The following is a 20,238-nucleotide window of genomic DNA, read 5'->3' as shown; positions in this document are numbered from 1 at the left end:
CAGGTTGGCCCCAAACTCCCCAGCTCAAAGGATCCTCTAGCCTCACTCAGCCTGAAACGTAGCTGGAACAACAGGCATGGGACCAGCCTTGTACTTCTGTTTTTGGACTTCTCTATAATCTGATGATCTCAGTAAAAACAAAACATTTAGAACTGGGAAATATTTTTTTTGTTTATGATGTCTCCCTATGTAGCCCAAGCTGGCATGGAATTCTTGTTCCTCCCTCAGTCACCAAAGTGCTAGAATTACAGGTGTGCCATCATGCCTGGCCTGTATTTTTTGTTTTCATGTAAGTCTTGGGGTTTGAACTCTGGGCACTGTCCCTGAGCTTTTTTTCTTTTTCTTTTTCTTTTGCTCAAAGCCAGCACTTTACTACTTGAGCCTCAGGCTCCACCTCCAATGTTCTTTTGTTTTCTTGGGGATTTTTTTGGTCTGTCATGGGGCTTGAATTCAGGGCCTAGGCACTACCTTGAGCTTTTTCACTCAAGGCTACTGCTCTACCACTCTGAGCCACTTCTGGTTTTCTGGGGGTTAACTGGAAATAAGAGTATCATGGATTTTCCCTCCTGGGCTGGCTTTGAACCGTGATCCTCAGATCTCTGCCTCCAGAGTAGCTAGGATTACAGGCGTGAGCCACTGGGCGCCTGGTTCCACTTCTTTATGGTACTTAATTGGAGATAAGAGTCTCAAATTCCTACCCTGGCTGGCTTTGAACCCTTTGAGATCCTCAGATCTCAAGCTCCTGAGCATGGAGGATTACAGGCATGAAGTTCCTTTTGATAGCCCTCCCACTGCAACCCCAGCTCACTCTCATCCTTCTCTTGCATGTGTCCTGAGTGAGGCTAGAAAGGCAAAAAGGACAGCAGCTCAACAGCCTTCCTGCCAAGACCCAAAGGTTGGGATTAAATTTAGCTGCTTAGCCAATTCAGGTAGGAGGGGCAGAGTTCAGCTGAGTCGTTGCCTCTTAAACTAGAGGAAAGAAGGTGACCCTCGAATAAGCAGTTGGGGACTCAAGCCTGTGGGAAGAGGGCAGGGCTGGGCTGGAAAGCAAAGCTCCGGAAGAGGCTGCCCCAGGGCAGGCGGGGTACCCAGGCTCAGGAGGTAGGAATGCGCCGTCGGGCCAGACAGCCCAAAAGCTGCCAACTACTGCCAACTAGGCGAGGCCCGTGCTGAGCTCCTGGGCTGGCGGGAGGCCGGCTGGGACTGCAGGGTCCAAGCCCCGAGGGGCGGGTGCACACTCCTTGCCATCCTCTCTCCGGCCCTAGGGCAGGGGGCAGTCCTAGAGAACCGCAGCTGAGTCCTAGGAAAGGGCAGAGCTGGAGGACCGAGGCCGCACGCAGCCAAGGGGCGGTGTGGTCTCCAATTCCCGCGGCAGGGCCGCGGGTGGGCATGAAGGGCCCAACCGCCTCCATTACCCCGGCCTAAAGAAGCCGCTTCTCGAGGCCAACCGGGTCTCCCACTTATTCTTTCAAGGTGGAGGAGGGGAGCGAGGAGGGGCATGCCCCGTCGGCCCAGCAACCCCGGGGGGGCCAACCACCGCCAAGCCCACGACCACCTCCTCCTCCTCCGCCTCTGCCTTCCGGGAACCGGGCCCGACCCCGGTCCCGGGCCCCCAGCCCCGCCAGGGGGTGGAGCCTCGTGTGCCCCACCCCGCCGCGCAGAGCATGCTGGGCCCGGCGCTGCCATGGCGACGCGAGCGCCCGCCCCGCCTCTCCTCCCTCTCTCCCCCCCCCCACCCCGCCCCGCGCGGCCGCCGAGGCCCTGGGCCCCTCCCGGCCTGGCGGCCCGGGGCCTCAGTGTGATCCGACGCCGCTGGGGGTGGGAGAGGGGGGTGGCGGGGGACTGGGGGGTGTAGCCCCCGCACGGCCGCGATAGTGGGAGCCGGGAGCGAAGTGGGCGGGCAGGAAGCGCGGGCGTCTGCCCTCCCGCCGCCCTCTCTCGAGGTCGGCGAGAGGAGAGGAAATGGCTCCGGGGGCGACCGCGAAGCTGCTTGCGTGTCTGGCCTGACAGCTCCGACCTAAGCCTTCGCCCGGGCGCTGACCCGTCCAGCCTCCAGAGTAGGACTGCTAGTGGGCTCCCCCCCCCCCCCCCCCGTCAGCATCCAGAATATGACACCCTCCAAAAGAAGATGGCCCCTAACTACCCAAATCCAGTGCGACTCTGCCAGTGAAAGGACTGCCTGGTTCTCCAGGCCTTGGGGGCCTCAGATGCTACCTCTGTTCACAGCACCCCAGCCATCTGTTACTGCACAGCAGACCTGCAGCCCCTCGGCATGGCTGCATCATCTCCCCAGCTCTGAGGAGAAGTCCCAGCCCTCCCAGCAGAGCCAGCCAGCAATGGGGGTGCCCAGGAAGAACCAGATTCCCTCTTATCCCCTGTTCTCTCAGCAGCCAGTGGCAGCAGGCCTGGATGGAAGCTGACACTGACTGGGCCCCACCAGAGTCCTAGTTGTGAAGGCTCTGCTTGGATCAAGTGGGTAGACAAGCCCAGATCTGCTTGAGAGCAAAGTGGCAGCTGAGACTTTGCCAGGCTGTGCCTCTAGACGCCTGTCCTCACGTAATGACACTCCCTGTTCTCCACAGCTGCCCAGCCTGGGTTGGTCCAGCCACCTACCTCTAGCCCTGAGCAATGGCCTGGCCTCCCATCCCTCCTCCCCCTCCTGCCTACCACAGCCTGACTTCCCTTCTGAGCCGCCAATCTGCAGCCACACAAAGCCCTGTTTGTTTGCTTTCTCTGCTGCTCCCCCTGGATCCGATGTCTTTCTGTACTACCTGCCGGCTAGGCGTCCTTTCCAAGCCCAGACTGAACGGAAGGAGGGGCAGCCATTGCTGCAAGTGCTGCCTCATGACCACCCTATCGTTCCTTGAATCTCCCTCCCCAGAGCAAGGGGCTCTTTGCCTGGGTGGCCTGACTGAAGACAATGGCTTTGGAGTCCCTTCATGATGTCTCAGAATGTAGGGTGCCAGCTGGGTGGAGCAGGAGAGATGCCTAGGGCAGGGGGAGGGAATCAAGAGAGGCCTAGCCAGCCTCCCCCCTCCTTTTGTGATCACGGCTTGTTTTGACAATCAGCAAGGCTGCCATGGCCTTCTTGGTAACCTACAGGCTGCCTGAAGATAAGGGTGCCCAGGTTGCACAACCCTTACTTGCCCCCTAGGTACTAGGGTAAGAGATTGCAGACTACACTGAGAACTTCAAGAGAAGGTGAATGCCCTCTCATTGACCACCTTGGGCAGGACGTAGGCAGTCCCCGCCCCACCCCCCTTGTCAGGCACCCCAGTGTGTGCAGACAAGGGCTCCCACTGCACTGTCTGGAGAAGCCCTACAGTTAGTCTGAGCTGAAACAGGGCTCTCACAGGCAAAGAAAAACAAACACCGCGTTCCACACCAGCTTCTCTACCTGCAGAGCAGAGCCTGCCTGCCCTCTCTCCCCGTTCAAATAAAGAAACCTGACACTGATACGGCACAGAGATAGGCAATCTGGCTTGGCTTCTCCACCCAGGGCTCTTTATTGCACCCAGCCACACTGGGTGGCCCAGGGCAGGTCATCACCATCCAGGGGCCTCCCTCTTCCCCTTCCAGGCACAATTTAACCCCTGCAGCTTCAGCTACTCCAGGATGAAAGTCCCAGATGAAAGTGTGATTATACCCACACCTAACAGAGGAGGAACTAGGAGGCACTATCCCTCAGAATTCAAGCCCAGGGCTAGCTGACTCCAAATCATAATATTTGTTCCTACCAGATGATAGTCTAATTTGGTGATCGGTGATTATCTCCCAAATAGGTAAGTGACTAGTATGAGGAAGGGAGTAAGCAGCAGGTTCGGGTTAACTTTGGAACACCACAGATGCGACCTCTAATCCCAGCTCTGTTCCTTGGTTGCTATGTGACCTCAAGCAGGTCACTGAACCTCTCTGAGCTTCAGTGCCTTGGAAAATCCATATAGAGCAGTTAATAAGACTTAGAGATGATCACCCAATGCCTAGCACAGCAGGCATTCATTAAATGATGGCTTTTCTCCATGATGCTTCTCAGCATACAGAGTCAGATGGTTGCTTACTAGAAGAACCAAGCCTCCTGCACCTTTGCTTTTCACCAGCTGGTCTTCTGCTACTCTGGAAAGCTTGGGTGGGCAGAGACCACAGCTGCCATGCTAAGCTCCCCAGACTTGTCCTGCCCTGGAGACCAAGGCCTCTCGGTTTAATTTGCCAGGGCAAGGGACACAGGGGGCAGTGTCACCCCAAGGGAACAAAGCCAACTCTGTCCACATCCTGCTGGACTTGAGAAAAGCGAGTCACTCAATCCAGTCTGATTTGGCAAAACATCTGTTTTCAGTGCTATTTTGGGCCACGGTGGGGGATTTTCTGTGCTTGTCTCAAAGGTTTCATAAACTGGATTGCTTCTCACCCTCCACCCCAATCTTGTGTTTGAAATGAAAATATTGTTGTTCCTTTTCTGTCTTTCTCCCACCTATCATAGGGATGCAGAGCCACAGTCCCAGGCAAGGGTAGCACCTGTGAACCCCCTTCTAGGTCCAAGTACCCCAGAGCACAGAATACTGGGAGATGTAGTTCCTGCCCTCACCTCTGGAAATAGTCTCTTGGTTTCCCCGAGGCAGGGTGTTTTGAGATGTCTCCCCAGACACACACCAAGTCTCCAGCAATCTGCCTGCATCAGCACATCCTGTGCTCTGCCCCTGAGCAGAGCTGTGTCTTGGGCTGGAAGACCTCCTGGAAGGCTCTGCCTGCACTCTGCACTTTCCTTCTAGGCTCACAAGCAACCGGATGTGCGCATGCCTTACTATGTTAATTCTTGCTGCCAGACTGGCCACTTCCAAAAAAGCAGGGCCACATTGCTTGGCCACTACTGTATCTCCAAGCACAGCATGTTATTCTTTGGCGCCAGGACATCTTAGATTTGCTGTAGTGGGGGCTGCCCTGCACACTATAGGGTTCCTTATTTTCTCTGGCTTTTCTCTGCTGGATGCCAGCAGCATTTCCCTCCAGACACTGTTCAAATGACCAAGGAACCCAATCACCACAGATGGAGAGCCACTGCTCCACAGTCTGGACAGTACCACCTGAAGGAGCCAATGCATGACTTTGTCTCCCTCTAACAGGTCATGCTGGGGATAAAGCCAGTGCCTTCTGCGTGGCAGACATCCACTCTACCACTTGCGTCACCACCGCCCCTCCTAGTAGAATAGGTGGATTTAATGTTACCACCTACCCTAACTGTGTACACATTTCATTTTCCCTATCAGATCAGAAGCTTTCAGTAAGCAGGTCCATGTGATCCCATCCCAGCTTTGTGTCAGTGGTCACTGGTCCTAACATTTGCAGAAGGGATAATTATCAAAATGTCACAGAACACCAGCCTGAAAGCTACTTCCCTACCCAAGTCTGGACTGCTGGATAACCCTGCTTCAGTGGTTAAGCTTCTCTGGGGCCCACTGTTTCTCAAGTCACTGCAGTGTTGCTCTGTATTATTGGGTAGCTGGGGCTGACAACCCTGAATCTTAAGAAACAGTACCTCCTAAGAATCTTTCAGAAGACAGAAAGGTTTTACTTCACATTTTCTGAGAATTCCTTTTTTTTTTTTTTGCCATCCTGGGGCTTGAACTCTGGGCCTGGGCGCCATCCCTGGGCTCCTTTTGCTCAAGTGTAGCACTCTACCACTTTGAGCCACAGCACCCATTCAGGCTTTTTCTGTAATTAATTGGAGATAAGAGTTTCACAGACGTTCTTGCCCAGGCTGGCTTCGAACCACCATCCTTCAGATCCCAGTCTCCTGCATAGTTAGGATTACAGGCTTGAGCCACCAGGGCCCAGCAGAGAATTCTTATTAATAGTTAACATTCATTAAGCATTCTGCCTGAGTGTTTTCAAGGCCCTCTGTCATTTGATCCCCTTACCAATAGTATTTAACAGTGACTTGGTTTGGCGTTTGGTAAATGAGGAAACAGGCTGGAAGTTTGAGGGACCTGCACAAGGATATATGGAGCTGGGGTGGTAGCCTGTGCCAACTGAGGGGGCGTCAATCAGAAACCACTTCCAGTTTCCATACTGGAGACTGAAATTCCTTCTCCAACTCTCAAACCCATGTGGTACCGGGCCCTGTTAGGCCTTTTAAGAGTGAATGTGGCTTCATGAGGACTTCCCATCATCCACCCAGCTGAACAGAAGGCCTACTCCAGGTGGTAAAGGCAGAGTGGAAAGAAGTCCTAAAGCCAGGATTGAGGTTGCTCTGCCAGGGCCCAGGGCAGTCACCCCTTTTCAGATACCTGCCCTCACAGGAGGGGTCCTGACCCACTGACTTCTTCCTGCAGCAGACTTTCCCCAGCACCAAGCAACTGTGTGTGGTTCTCTGGGCAGGAAGAAAAATGAGAAGTGAGAAGATGAGGAGAGGCATTCTTCTGGGGTTTGAACTCAGGGTCTCACACTTGCTAGGCAGGCACTCTGCCACTTGAAACCTGCTCCCAAGTCCTCTCTGGTGTTTACACGCACCCCCCCCCACACACACACCTGACCCACATTGCCTAAGAGGCCAGTGCCTGGCCTCTTTGGCACTTTCTACATACAGACATTGCTGTGCTTCATCTGTATGAACTTAGATCTATCCTTTTTCCCAGCAACCCAGTCAGGAAGGGGCAATTACTTTCCCTGATTTACAATATGAGGAAACCAAATAGAAGACATAAACTAGCCCCAGCTAGTTAAGTAGTTAAAAACCAGGATCTGAATCCAAGCAGTCCAGGTCCAAAATGAATCCATGAGTCTGCTTCAGAATATATCCCATTTATGGCTGGGCTCCCAGCACCCTGTATACACTAGGTGCTCAGCATGTGATTTATGAATGAATGAGTTGGCAGTAACAGCACCACTGAAGACACAAGCTGCTTTCTTGGGGACCACTCCCACCACTGGGGCGAAATCCTCTTTTGGACATAGAAACTCTGGCCAGAAAACCAGCCATTCTCAGGTGCCCTGTGTCTGAAAAGGTACACTACACTCCAGTTTCCAGTCTCCACCAGCTAAAGAAGAAACAAGCCACAAACTCTTTGTTCTAGCCACTGTCGCTGCAGGTGAGGCTTAGCGGTGACCTAGCTTCAAAGTGAAAGGATTAATCATTGTTATCTCTCCCATTTGCAAAGCCCTTTAGCAATAAGACTAACAACCCTGGGCTGGGTCTGTATCTCAGGGGTAGTGTTCACACCTAGAAAGGGGTTGGGGGAGGTATCTGGATTTGATTCCCAATGCAGGAGGAGGGGGGGTACAAATAAGGGGAGTGTGGTACAGGAACAACCAAGAGCCTCCTTAGGCCCATTTTAAAGTAGAAGAAAATGAGGCTCTTGAGAGAACAGCTGATTCCAGGATTTGAACCAGGCTGGCCTGACCCAAAACCTGTGTTTATGATCCCAGGCTACAAGGCCTCCTCGCTTTCCAGATCACAAAACACAGCAAAGGTGTCATCACCTTCATGCCTGCAACAATTGATGTTTCTGCATTTTGACAGGAGACTGATGCTCAGAGAGGGAAAGCTGCTTGCTGGACCCAGAGGCTGGAAATCAGTCCCTTTCCAGATTCTGAATTCAAAGCTCCCCTGCCCCAACTCTGCAGTCTCCAGGGAGTGAGCTCCAGAGAGGAGATTCTATCCTCCTCTGCGTGTTCTTCTCCTTCAAGCCTTCACAATAAGTGCTAATAGGTCTTGTCCCACCAGTCCTCTCCACAGCCCTCCCCTAAGAAGTGGTGATGGACCCACATCTGCCCTTATCCAGATCACACTGAGCCTCAGGGCATATGAGAGCAACCCTGCGCCCGCCCCCCCCCCCCCAGCTCCTAATCAACAACATCCACACCGTGATATTAGGCTGTGGTTTGGCATTTCCCCCCTCTCATGGGACTCTTCTAGCCTCTTCATGACCTAGACTGACTGCAGACACTGGGCTGTTCATTGTCTACCAGTGCCTGGACCTCAAGGCCTTGAAAGTAGGACCATAGCAGGACCATAGACCTGCTCAAGTCTGGGGCAGGGGTGAGTGTAACAAGAGTGCTAACCAAACACAGAAAGAAAAGAATGGAGAACTCCAATAGTCACCAGAACCCTGGTGGCACCTGGCTGCTTCTCTCCAGACCTTAGGCATCCCAGACTACAAGAAGATCACCATCTCCCCTTCTTACCACCCTACTCCCTCCTACCCCTGCTCCCTCCCTCACCTGTCTCCTCCACTCTAACACACACACACACACACACACACACCCCACATACAAACGGGTTCCTGACCAGTAGAGCAAACTCTAGCCTGTGCCAGCCAGCCAGGCCCCAGCCTGTACTTCTAGCAGGCCAGCCCTCCCATCCCACCTCCATCCTGCCTCCCCCCCCTCCCTCGCATCACATTCCAATCTTGGATCCCCAGTGACCCACCAGAATGGGGCACCACTCAGCTTGCCTCAATCCCCAGAGAAACAGGATGAGCCAGTTTCTCCCAGCCCCCTCTGGGAGCTGGGCCTCAAGGCTGGGCAGCCCCCTCCCTTGCATCCCCTTGTGTGACAGTGTGACAGCATGACAGCAAAGAATCTTCACAGACATGGTGCCCCCTGCCGAGGATCAAAAGTCCCCCCCCCCAAACAAAATGTCTCAGAATGAACGCCTTGTTTCTCACCCTCTCCACCTCACCTGGCCCTCCCACCAGGAAGCATCTCTGGGTGTCCTGGGTTCCAGGCCTCGCCCTTGGCGCTAGGTCGGAGAGGAAGAGCTGTTTTCAGGCTGAGGCTCCAGCCTCGTGGGGAGGACACGCTGACAGAAGTGCCGATAATTCCACGGTACAGACAAAGGGAAATGACTCACTCTGCCTTGGAGGTCGGAGGGGGGGGGGGAGTAGGAGGGGGAAGAGGAGGAGGCAGCAGCGGGCAGCAGGACAAATGTTTGGGTCTTGAGAGGCAAGGAGGCAACCAAAGGGCACCCCAGGTAGAAGGAACAGTCCAGACAAACACACAGAAGCCCTTATGCAGATGGCTGCACCACCCCCACCCCCACATACCTCAGAAAAGGTGGGAGTGGAGGGGCAGAGCTGGCAGAGACCAGAGGGGGCTCTGGGAACCAAGAGGGACCACAGCAGGGCCTCAGTTCACAAGGCAGCAGGAGCCCCCAGGCATCTGCTGGTAGTTAGAAAGATCCCTTACAACCATACCTCAGAGGGGGCAGGATGGAGGCAGGGAGGCCAAAGAGGAGGCTCTGGCCACCAGCCAGTCTCTCCTGCCAGAATCTTTTCTCAGCCAAGTCCTCCCCATTTGGCCCTCAACACACAAGCCACGTCCCTTCCAGTCTCCAAAGACTGGCTGGCTGGGTGTGTTCTTACTCCCAGAAACGCCCTTCTCTCTCTTCTCTGGCTGTGCCTGGGGCACCTGTGCACCAATCCACTCTCCTACCATGTTCCGCAACAAAGCTTCAGCTATTATCTGGGTCTCAATCACCAATCACTGGGCTATGACCTTCAGGGAGCAGGTGCAGGGATGTGTCATGTTTGGACCTTGGCATGGAGCATAGAACTTTGAAAACAGTCCTTGGACGGTCCATGTGCCCCTGCTCCCTGGGGTCTGGCATCCAAGTGCCTGTCCTAGGGAGACCCAGCCATGTGTACTTACTCTTCCCTGGGGGAGCCACAAAATGACCCATCTGCATCACTAGCAGAGGTACCTGGTTAAAGAAAAGAGATAATACAGCCAAAGCCACTTTTAGGAGAGGCACTGTGGGTTAACTCATTCCATCTCCAGTCCCTGGAGCCTAGCACCAGGACTCTCCTATTGTACAGATGGAGGCACTGAGCCCAAGAAAGGAAAATAACTTTCAGAACGGGGGGGTAGAGTCAGGAGTCGACCCAGAGCCTTGCCCTAAATTGCCTTTCCACATTCTCCTTCCAGACAATGGAGAGGAAAAAGGAAGTTGAAGAATGAGAGCCCCATGGAATGTTTTCATTTGAGGAAAAAGCAAAACTATGTATTTGCACACAGGATACATGTATACATTAAGTAACAGCATTCTGGAAGGATAATTTTAAACTCTTAACTGGGGACATCTATACTGGAGGGGGAGGGAGTGCCTTCCTTTTTTTTTTTTTGTTGGTTGGTTGGTTGTGGGACTTGAACTCAGGGCCTAGGCACTGTCCCTGAGCTCTTTTGCTCAAGGCTAACCCTCTCCCACTTTGAAGCACAGCTCCACTCCCTGTTTTCTGTTGGTTCACTGGATGTAAGTTTCATGGATTCTTCCTGCCCAGGCTCTCTTTGAATCATGATCCTCAGGTTTCAGCCTTCTGAGTAGCTACCATTACAAGCATGAGCTACCAGGGCCTGGCTGAGACTTTCCTTTTGTACAGTGTGTTGTGTGCATTTTTCTTAATAAGAATATATCCACAGGTTACTTGAGCAAGGAGAAAAGATGATTGTTAGGATCTCAGTTACCATTTGTTGAATAAACTATACAACAGATCCATTTCCTAGGCCTTCTCCTCCCCTTCCTTTTTTTCCCCCACACACAGAGTATGACCCAGAAGTGGACTAAAATCACTGGTGGATTGCAATCAGTATATTTTTAAAAATCAAATAGATTGAAACAGAAAGTGTCACAGACCAGCACACATAAAAGAGGAGTTATTCACTAAGCTTTTGTTTTTGTGAATGTAAATGGTACTGTGACCTAAAATGCAGTTTAGACTGGAGGTCACTGGCAAGAGTTTGAGTGATGGCCTATGTTGTAGAAACCTAACAGGGAATAAGAAGGGGCCCAGCTCAGCTTGTGATGGCCTCAGGGTCCAGTGGGAATGAAGATGACTCTGGAGCAGTAAAGTTACTTTCTCTGCAAAAGCCACAGGATGCCTGGCTGCCAGGAAGGCCACAGTTTGCCCACAACCTAGCTGTTTTCTGAGGCCTAGATCACCCCATACACCCTTCTCTCCTCTCCAGGGCCTCTGACAAGAGTTCTGGCCAGATTTCAGGGGTGAGGCTGCCCTGTGTCTCACGTACACCCCTCCCCCCCCACACTGGGCGGAGGAGGGGTGGGAAATTTGAAGATTACTCTCCAGTTTTCAGGTCCCGAGGGCCACATCTTAGGAGAAGACTCTGAAAACACAGCTGTGTAGTTCATTCGTCAGGGGCCTCCATTGAGCTGTTCCCCCACCCGGAATGGCCTGACCCAAGCAGAAAGATTTGTGTGGAGAAATGGAGAAGGATGGCAGAGGAAAGAGAAGCAGAAGCCTCCAGCTCTGGGCTCCCATTGCTCTGGCGCCTCGACATCAATGCTCGCCTGACCCATTCCCACCTCCCCTTCCCGGGACAGCAGACATCTATAAAAAGATAAAATAAAAAGAAGTAATTCCCCTGCTCTGACGTCAGCGCAAGGTCTTAACAGCCAGGCAGCGGCATGAAACTGGATTGCAACCAGATGTAATGCCCTTGAATTCTCAACACGCCAGCACTGCGTTGGAAAAGAAATCAAGGGTGTGTGTGTGTGTGCGTGTGTGTGTGTGCGTGTGTGTGTGTGTGTGTGTGCGTGCGTGTGTTTCGGGTGGAAGGGAACCGCGCGAGTCCCGCCTAGGTCCTCGTAGCTCTTTGCAACCGCGTCGGAGGCGCTGCGGGAGCGCGGGCGGGGAAGCGCCGGCCCCGGTCCGCCATGCAGTCGCGCAGCCCCCTCGGTAGCGCATTGTTCCACTCGGTTTTCTGCATCCAGAAGCCGAAGCCCGACCGCTTGTCGCAATCGAGGGCTCCCGAGAGGAGGGCACGGCCCTCACTCCAGCTCCGGGTGTGGGTTTGAAGCCGGACCGAGAACCTCAGCAGGGGAAACCGCTCGCTGGGAACACAGGCGCCCCAGGAAGCCGGGGGCCGCCGCAACCTGGGGCCTGGCTAGGGTTTCGCTTCCCCTACGCCCCTCCTTGAAGGCCTCCCGGTGCGATCAAAGCTCCAAATGTCACCCCCACGTCCTGCACAGCCCCTCGTCCTCCCCCCCCCTCCAATCCCTCTGTACTTGGGACCTTCTCTCCCCGGTCCCCAGCCTCCAAAGGCGCGGGGGGCTCCAGCCTCCAAAGGAAGCCGCCGTGGGGGCCGCGGGCCTGGCTGCCGCGCTGAGGTCTGGAGGGCACTGGGCTCGCGTGTCCGGTGCTCCTGCCCGTGACGTCACCCTCAACGGGCCCGCGTGCCCCGGGCCTCGGCCCGCAATCGAGCTCCCCAGGTCGCGGTGGGGCCGCTTCCTGCCCAGGCGCGGAGGCCTGCGCACAGGCCCGGACCGAGACATCGCGGAGAGCCCCGCGCCACATCTTTGGCCACGCACGACCCTTCGCGGCCGGCCCCGGCTCCCACGCGCGGGTCGCGCACCGACGAGTCGGCTCCCCGCCCCCACTCGGGCGAGCTCACAAAGCTCCCCACCCCCCCTTACCCCCACCTCTGGCGCCGCGCGACGGTCCCCCCGCGTCCCTACCCCACGCTCGGCCAGCCTTCGGCGCCCGGGCACACGCGCAGAGCCCACGGCCGCACTCGACACTCGCTCGCCCACCCCCACCCCACACACACCAGCTTTCCAGAAGACCCTCGGCCGCGGCGCAGGGCGCCCCCACCCTGCAGCTCCCCAGACGGCCATCGGTGACCTCGCGCACCCCCCCCCCCCGCGCCACACAAAGCGCTGACCCCACACGCTCCGCATCTCCGCCCCACGCGCGCACTCGCCCCCCAGCTCGCCTCGACCGCGCACCTCGCCGCCCCGCGCCGTGCCCACCCCGCGGCGGCGTTCCCGGGCAGCCCCGAGCCCCAGCGCCCGCTGCTCACCTCAGCGCCCCGCGCTCACTCTGGGGCCCGGCTTCTGGCGCGACGACTTCGCGGCCCGGAGGCCCGGGTGGCCATTGGGGGGTCAGGGCGCGGCGGCCCGGCCGGCCCGCGGCCGGGCAGGAAGGAGGGTGGGCCGCGGCGCCCCCTCCTCGCGCCGGCGCTCGGGCCGCGGGCAGGGGCGGCCTGCTCGGCTCGCCTCTCGCCCTGACCGCCGCCTCGCTCTCCAAGCGGCCTCTCGGAGCCCAGCCGCGGGCGGGGGCGGCGCCCGGGGCGCGGGGAACGGGCGGCGCGGGGAGCGGAGCCCTGGCCGCCCACCCGGCCCGGCCCTGCCTGGTGTCCGCGGGAGCTGCGGGGGAAATGGGATCCGCTCCGCACAGGAAGAGCGAGCGAGCGAGCGAGCGGGCGGGCGGGCGGGCGAGCCACGCGCGGGGGGAGCCGGAGAGCCGGAGCGCGAGGAAAAAAGTTCCCGGGCGGCCTGGCTGCGCTCGCTCGCCCGCGGCCCCGGGCGCCAGGTGGGCCGTGCGCGCCCCGATAGCACCCCCTGGTGGCCCGTGCGCCCCACTGCACTCACCCCGCCCGCCTGCCCGCCTGGGGGCCGTGGGGGGGGGGGGGGAGGAGGGGGGCGGGGAGGCTTTGCGGTGGGCTCCGTCGCGGCCCTGAAAGGCTTCCACGCCCTGCCGGGAGGCCTCGAGGAAAGCGATCTGGACAGGACTGCAGATTTGGATTCGGGCCCCCTCCCCGTCCCCGGCTTCACTGCTCTCACCTGCAGCCATTTCTTTGGAGAAACATGTTCAGTTTCAAAATTCCCTAAGTCAGACAAATTTCTTTTATTACTGGGGCACGCTGCATGGTGCTGAGAAACCAATAGAGACAGTGTGGTCCCTGCTCGCGCCTCCAGCTGCAGCCTGTTGGGGAGACACAGACCAATGCATGCTCAGATCATTTTAGGGAGGAGAAAGGGTGTGTTAGGAAGAAAATTAGCGGATGAACTAAGGGGTTCCTTGACTGGAGGTGAGACGAGGTCTTATCTGAGCAAACAACCGAATATCAGGAAGCAGCCAAATGGGAAGGGCATGATTTGCTGCAGGAATAGTGAATGCAAAGGCCCAGAGGCAGGAGTGGTCTGGGTGGGTAAGTGGAATTTTAAGAAGATATGTGCACGCTGACTTTAGACTAATTCAGGGCCAGGGCATTTGGCCTGGCTCCTAGTACACTAAGAAGGAAGTCATTGACAGATTTTAAAGAGGAATGTTGAGTGATGAAGTGAATGAACCCATTAACTTACAGACCCCTGCCCCCTTCCAGGCTTCTACTCCCCCAGCTTGGGTCCAGGCATACCTGTTTGGGAACAGGTTTCAGCCACTGTACTGTGCCCCCCACAAAGCCCCATCAAATAGCTATGTTGAAGCCTGCTCAATTTGTCCCTTTCTGAGGGTGATTGCTCTGAGTGACTCCTCAAAGCTCAGGTTCTTCCTGTGCAACAGAGACATTATGCAAGGTAAAGTGCCCTTACCTTGTGCCAGGTACTGACCTCTTTTTACTCATCACTCCATGTATCCTGGAGACCTCTGTAATGTGCACTCAACACACTTCCTGGATAAGGAAGCTAGTGCAGAATGGTTCAGTCACTTGTCCAAGTTCTTAAGCTCCTATGATAGAAGTCAAGGCCTACCACTGAACCCTTCCAACTGGGCCCGGCCACATGTCACCCTGGACCTTGTAAGAGCAAGAAAGATGTTGGGTTCCAGCAGGGACTGTGCTGTGTTCAGCTTGTGTTAAGCTTGGATTCTGACAGGGACAGATCTGGTTTCCAAAGCTGGCACCTTTATGCCAGCTAGGTGGCTGTGGCAAAACAGTAAACTTGCTGAGGGAGCCATGTTTGCTCATTTGCAGGCTGGGTGGGATGATTTCTTTTATCCAATCTCCTAGGAGGTGGAGATTAGGTGCTATAAGGTTGTAAAGTGTTTAACCCCCCACACCTGGCCTGGCCTATAATAACTGCTGTCACAGTTTTAGGTAAAGTATTAGATAGATGATGAAGTGGTCCTTTCATCCATCCAGAGGTCCTCCAGCCCCCACCCTCGTCTTGCCTTAATCTTCTCCTAGGAAGAATTCACAGGTAGGCCTGATTCAAGGAATTTCATCAGGAAGAAGTTTCTCCAGAGACTCTGACTCCCCACAAGAGGGTTTCAAGGCCCACTCTAGAGAAGAGAGGAAATGGGGCCAAGAATCCCAGTTCTGGGTTGAGATGGTTTCTTTATTGCTTCCAGGCTAGCCTTGAAGTCCTGAGCTCAAGCAATCCTCCTGCCTCTCAGCCTCTCAACTGAAGGAACTGCAGGTTGTTTTCTCCTAGGTGCTGAGGGAGGAAACCCAGGGCCTTGAGCATGTTAACCAAGTGTCCTGTTACTTGGTGTGTGTGTGTGTGTGTGTGTGTGTGTTGTCAGTCGTGGAGCTTGAGCTCTGGGCCTGGGCGCTGTCCCTGTGTTCTTCACCTCAAGGCAAACGCTCTACCACCTGAGCCACATTGCCATTTCCAGTTTCCTGGTGGTTAATTGGAGATAAGAATCTCATGGACTTTCCTGCCCAGGCTGGCTTTGAACTGTGATCCTCAGATCTCAGTTTAAAACAGCCTTATTAGCTGGGTCCAGTGGCTCACACCTGTAACCCTAGCTGCTTGATAGGTAGAGGTAGAGGATCTTGGTTTAATACCAGCCCAGGGGAAGAAAGATATTCAAGACTCCACCCTAGCCAGGTGCCAGTGACACAACATCTATGATCCTAGCTACTCAGGAGGCTGAGATCTGAGGTTCACAGTTGAAAGCCATTTCTTAGGGCAGAAAAGTTAATGAAACCTCTTATTTCTTTCCTTCTTCCTCCTCCTCTTCCTCTTCCTCCTCCTCCTCCTCCTCCTCCTCCTCCTCCTCCTCCTCCTCTACCTCCTCCTCCTCCTCCTCCTCCTCTACCTCCTCCTCCTCCTCCTCCTCCTCCTCCTCCTCCTCCTCCTCCTCCTCCTCCTCCTCCTCCTCCTCCTCCTCCTCCTCCTCCTCCTCCTCCTCCTCCTCCTCTTCTTCTTCTTCTTCTTCTTCTTCTTCTTCTTCTTCTTCTTCTTCTTCTTCTTCTTCTTCTTCTTCTTTTTTCCAGTCCTGGGGCTTGAAAACAGGGCCTGGGCACTGTCCCTGAGCTTCTTTTGCTCAAGGCCAGCACTCTACCACTTGAGCCACCACGCTACTTCCACCTTTTTCTGTTTATGTGGTACTGAGGAATCAAACCCAGGGCATCATGCATGCTAGGCAAGCACTCTACCACTAAACCACATTCCCAGCTGAGACCTCTTATTTCTAATTGACCACCAAAAAGCCCAAAGTGGAGCTATGGCTCAAGTGGTAGGGTATCAGCCTTGAATGAAAAAGCTAAGGGATATAACTCAGACCCTGAGTTCAAGTCCAAGTACCAACATACATACACACGAGAGAGGGAGAGAGAGAGAGAGAGAGAGAGAGAGATTGTGATGCCATCTCAACCAATGGCTGGGTACAGTGGCATGTGTCTGTCATCCCTAGCTACAAGGAAATTACAAATAAGAGCATTCCAGGCCAGGCTGGCCAGGTCCTAAAGGGAGACCCTACCTCAAAAATGACCAATGCAAAAAAAGGCCAAAGGGTGTGTGGCTCAGTGGTAGAGGGTCTAGAAGCCCTGATTATGCTTTTGGACTATTTTGCAGGTGCTAATGCTCCTGGATGGCAGAAAAGGGACTGGGAGACTGGGAGGAGAGCTGGAGCTGGGCCTCCATGGAGACAGAGGGGAGCCTGGGTTGATAAGACCGTGAAAAGTCACCTTGTGCACAGAGGTGATCAATCATGTGGGGTCAAAATTCCAGTGACTGCCTTCCTGGGGCTGTGTTATCACAGTGGCCTTAAACACCATGGGTAAGATCTGGCTGTCTAACAGTCGGAGTGCAGACTGTGGGTCAGCTAGCTGACATGGGGTTGCTCCTTCCGCAGGCTTTAGGTTTCTTGATTGGTGGAGGCTACATGGACATCTTTCTTTTCTTTTCTTTTCTTTTTTGAAACAAGCTTTCTTTCTTCTTCTCTTTTCCTTTTTAATATTTTTATTGTTATCATAAAGGTGATGTGCAGAGAGGAGTTACAGTTCCATAAGTCAGGTAAAGAGTACATTTTGTTTTGGACCATGTTAGCCCCTTCCCTTGCTCTCTTCCATGCATGCATTTCTTGATATATGACCCCTTGTTGACCTGCAAAAGCCAGAAAGGGCAAGAAAACAAATGCTCCCCTTGTTACCCTTCCTCTCATGACCTTCTTGTCACCTCCCTCCTGATCAACATTCCAGGCACCCGGATAATCCAGGATAATCTCCCCATCTCCAGAGGACCCTTAATCACATCTACAAGACTCAGCTGCCACCTCCTTTATTTATTTATTTGTTTGTTTGTTTATTATTTTGCCAGTACCTGGATTTGAACTGAGGGACTTGCATTTGCTTGGCTTGCTAGCTCTGCTGGTGCTTTACCACTTGAGTCATGACTCCAGTCTTGCTTTTTGCTGGTTTATTGGAGATGGGCTTTCCTGCTTGAACTAGCTTTGAACCATAATCCTTGGGATCTCAGACTCGAGGAGCTAGGATTACAGATATGAGCCATCAGCAACTGGCTAAGGAACCCTTCCTTTACTTTCCCCATTCCATCTCAAAGGAAAAAAAAAAAAAGCTCAGAAAGATGAAAAAAATCACACAGGAGCAGCAGAGTTTATTTCCCTCTTCCTTGCACGTATATGTGGGTGCCAAGTATATGGGGTAGACTTTGGGTTGCAGTGACAATGTCACCCCTGTAGAAAGTACCGCACAAAGGAGGAATCTGTACTGGACTCTCAGTGAGTCTCCCCTGCCTGCCTAGAGCTTCTGAGCAAGCATCCTCATCCCTGTCAGAGCAGGGTGGCCTCATCTCGGCATCTGAGACTGCTGAGAAATGCCGGCTTCTTGGAAGAGAACCAGCAAGTTATCAGCGATCACTGTCAGCTGAGCCAGCCCCAGGAGACTTCTGCCTTGAGAAGCCTTCTTGTCATCCTTAGTTGGGCTCAGGTAGGAGGGCAGGGGAAGGGGGGGGCAGACATGCAAAGCACAAGCCCAACAGAGGCAGCCCCTTCAACCTGAATGGATTGATGGATGAGTGTATGTATGGATGGATGTATACATGTACGTCATGCTGTAGATGGAAGCCAGGGCCTTCTGCATGCTAGGCAAGTGCTTTTCCACTGAGATGAACCCCAAGCCCTCTGGGTTTGTTTTGATTGGAGAGCAAAAAAAAAAAAAGCCTCTCGTGGGAGCTGAAATCTCTTCAAGGAATGTACGTGCTCAAGCTGTACCACGACGTATTGTTCTAGACCCACATTTCAGGCATCTGGCGGATCCCTCCTCCCTCCTGTGTTTTCTTTTTTAACTCCAGACACCTCCTCCCAGCAGTTACACATCTGTGTGGCCTTGAACTTCCTCTCCATTTTCTTACAGGTCAAAAGGAGGTACTGTTTCCTGCCTCAAAAGACAGAGAGAAAGAGAGAGAGGGAGGGAGGGAGGGGGAGGGGAGCGGAGGGGAGGGGAAGAGAGGAGAGGAGAGGAGAGGAGAGGAGAGGAGAGGAGAAAAGAAGAGAGGAGTCTCTCTAAGCTGAACACAGGGAAAGGATCTCCTGGTAGATACCAGGCTGCCCCTTCTAGAACAATAGCAAGGGTGTTGATTAAAGCCAAGTGGCTGAGGTTTTGTTCTTTTTTTTTTTTTCCTTTGTTTTTCTTTGCTTTTTGTAGCCACCCCCTCCCCACAAAGGGCAGATGTGATACTATTGGAGCCCCAGCCCTAAAATTGTTTCTTGTGAAGGTCTATGAGAAGGTAATATACCTCAAGAGGTCTGGAGCTCCCCACTGCTGCGGGGCCAGTAATGGGGGAGCTGAGCAAAGAGAGAGCCAGTGGCTTCCTGAAAGGAAGGCCTGCAGAGCCTCTTGCGGAGGACAGGGTGAGGAGGTCACAGTCCTGCCTAGCTTCAGCGGCCTTTGAGCACCAGAGACAGAGTTTGTCCAGTTCCAGTGACGCTCCAGAAGCAGGCGCATACTAGAGACTGGCTGGCTCAGTCCATCTTTAATTACCAAGTATCCAAGAAAGCCCAGAACACGATTCTGTGCTCACCTCTACACCCAGCCCTCTCAGCTCCAGAAATAAAGCCTCCCAGGACAGCTGATGGCTTGACTGTAATACTGGCCTTCCTGCTCTGGCTCCAGCCTCTGAGCTCCCCAGACCTGAGCCTAGCCCTCAGGAAATTGGCTTCAGAGGTCTCTTTTCAAATAGAGGGGTTAGGACTGCTACAGATTATTATTTTTCCCCCAGCGGTGGTGAAAATAAAAGTGTTTGGCTACTAATAGCACACACAATTTCTTTCTTTTGTGAAGAATAGAAAAAAAAAAAAGTATTACAAAGCAGTTCCCAGTTTTTTTTTCACTTTGCTGATCTAAAAGCAAACTCAGCCCCTCCCCCCCTGCACTCAACACCCAGCATCTTCCCCCTCCCAGAGTTCCCAGGGCCTAAAGTCACTCTCGCTCTACATGGCCCAGCCATAGTGAGAAAGCAATTTCCAGTGAGAGCCCCACACCAGAGACAAGGCCTCTCAGCCATTTCCTCCAATTCCAGTATATAAAAAGTCCTCCAAGGCCAGGAGCCCGTGACTGGGACCCAGGAGATCGAGTTTCCTAGCTAGTCTTGCAGAGAAAAGTCTGGATTCCTTCTCTAAAATACCCAGCAAAAAGCTAGGCTGGAGACATGACTCAAGTGGTAGAGTGCCAGCTGAGCAAGTAAGCCAAGAAAGTGTGAGGTTTCAAATCCTAGTACCAGCAATAAATAAGTGCTTAGTTTTCTGTCAAGTGTGTGTGTGTGTGTGTGTGTGTGTGTGTGTGTATGTGTGTGTGTGTGTGGTGTGTGTGTGTTTATATGTGTGTGACAGTGGGTCCCAGGAATGAACCCTGGACCTGGAGCTTGCTAGGCAAGCACTCTACCCCTGAGCCCCACCCCCAGCCCAACTGTTCAATTTCAATATCAGCTATTATATCATCCTGGCCACCCTCTCAGGGGGAAAGGCTCCTGTAACTTGCCCTACCTCCAGTAGAAGCCTTCTACTTCTTCCAAGTTGTGAAATCTTTTTGATTTTTACCCTTTAGTCTTTTCACTAAACCCTCTAGCTGGGTGCTGGTGGTTCCTGCCTATAATCCTAGCTACTCAGAAGGCTGAGATCTGAGGATTGAGGTTCAAAGCCAGTCAAGGCAGAAAAGTCCATGAGATTCTTATCTCCGATTAACTACCAAAGGAAAAAAAAATGAACTGGAGCTGTGGCTTGAGTGCTAGAGTAATAGCCTTGAATAAAAAGCTCAAGGGGCTGGGAA

The 20,238-nt window shown here is 53.8% G+C and overlaps 1 protein-coding gene across 2 annotated transcripts in view; it reads right to left on the bottom strand.

The window, feature by feature from the left end:
• Positions 1 to 12,911, bottom strand: part of Rai1 (retinoic acid induced 1) — a 129,277-nt gene extending 116,366 nt beyond the window's left edge. For both annotated transcript variants that reach the window (XM_042674140.1, XM_042674139.1), the window contains exon 1: positions 12,808 to 12,911. The gene's annotated coding sequence lies outside the window, so the exon portion shown is untranslated. The remainder of the gene's footprint in view (positions 1 to 12,807) is intronic.
• Between the last annotated feature and the right edge of the window lie 7,327 nt (positions 12,912 to 20,238).

Source organism: Dipodomys spectabilis, unplaced genomic scaffold (assembly GCF_019054845.1).
Source record: "Dipodomys spectabilis isolate Male_0828 unplaced genomic scaffold, ASM1905484v1 ptg000018l, whole genome shotgun sequence".
NCBI classification, from domain to species: Eukaryota; Metazoa; Chordata; class Mammalia; order Rodentia; family Heteromyidae; genus Dipodomys; species Dipodomys spectabilis.
The sequence above is the reverse complement of the archived record's forward strand: the minus strand, read 5'-3'. Positions and strand labels throughout refer to the sequence as shown.